Here is a 319-nt window from a genome sequence, read left to right on the forward strand (position 1 = left end):
TTTTTTTTTTTTTTTTTTTTTTTTTTTAGAAACCAAGAGTATTGTGAAATATTTATTTTCAGATTGCTATGTTTTTATTCTGGCCCAGTCTGTATCAGTTTTCTTTTTTTTTTTTTTCATTTTTTTTTTTTTTTTATTTTTTTTTTTAATGTTTTTTGTTCCTTAAAACCTTTTCTTACCCCAAACATTATTGATATTGTTTTTATTATATAGTTTTGTTTTTTAATGAAAATGTTTTGGTAAGTGGCTGATAGTGATGAGAGCTCTCAGCAAAGCTCAGCTTTACCTTTTATCGTCATACACAAGAGATGTCTGATGT

Source organism: Cyprinodon variegatus, unplaced genomic scaffold (genome assembly GCF_000732505.1).
Source record: "Cyprinodon variegatus isolate N-32 unplaced genomic scaffold, C_variegatus-1.0 Scaffold171, whole genome shotgun sequence".
NCBI lineage: Eukaryota > Metazoa > Chordata > Actinopteri > Cyprinodontiformes > Cyprinodontidae > Cyprinodon > Cyprinodon variegatus.